Below are 251 nucleotides of genomic sequence, written 5' to 3'. Positions count from 1 at the left end.
GGCTGTGAACATCACAGATCAGGTGTTAATGGAGAAAAGAATGCAGCTTGAATGTGAAATGTGTTTCTGACAGCAGATTAAGAGCTTCAGTGTGTGAAGCCAAAAGTATACTTCACTTTTTACACACTAGGGTTTGTGTACTGTGCGTAATCAGAACAGTATGCTTTAATGTACACGCACCGCCTCTTTTGTAACCATGTGTATAATGTACTGCAGCTTGCACATGTGCTCTGAATTGTGTTACACTACTT

The sequence above is a fragment of the Sinocyclocheilus grahami genome, unplaced genomic scaffold, assembly GCF_001515645.1.
Source record: "Sinocyclocheilus grahami isolate Dianchi unplaced genomic scaffold, SAMN03320097.WGS_v1.1 scaffold2114.1, whole genome shotgun sequence".
NCBI classification, from domain to species: Eukaryota; Metazoa; Chordata; class Actinopteri; order Cypriniformes; family Cyprinidae; genus Sinocyclocheilus; species Sinocyclocheilus grahami.
This window is presented reverse-complemented; position numbering follows the sequence as displayed.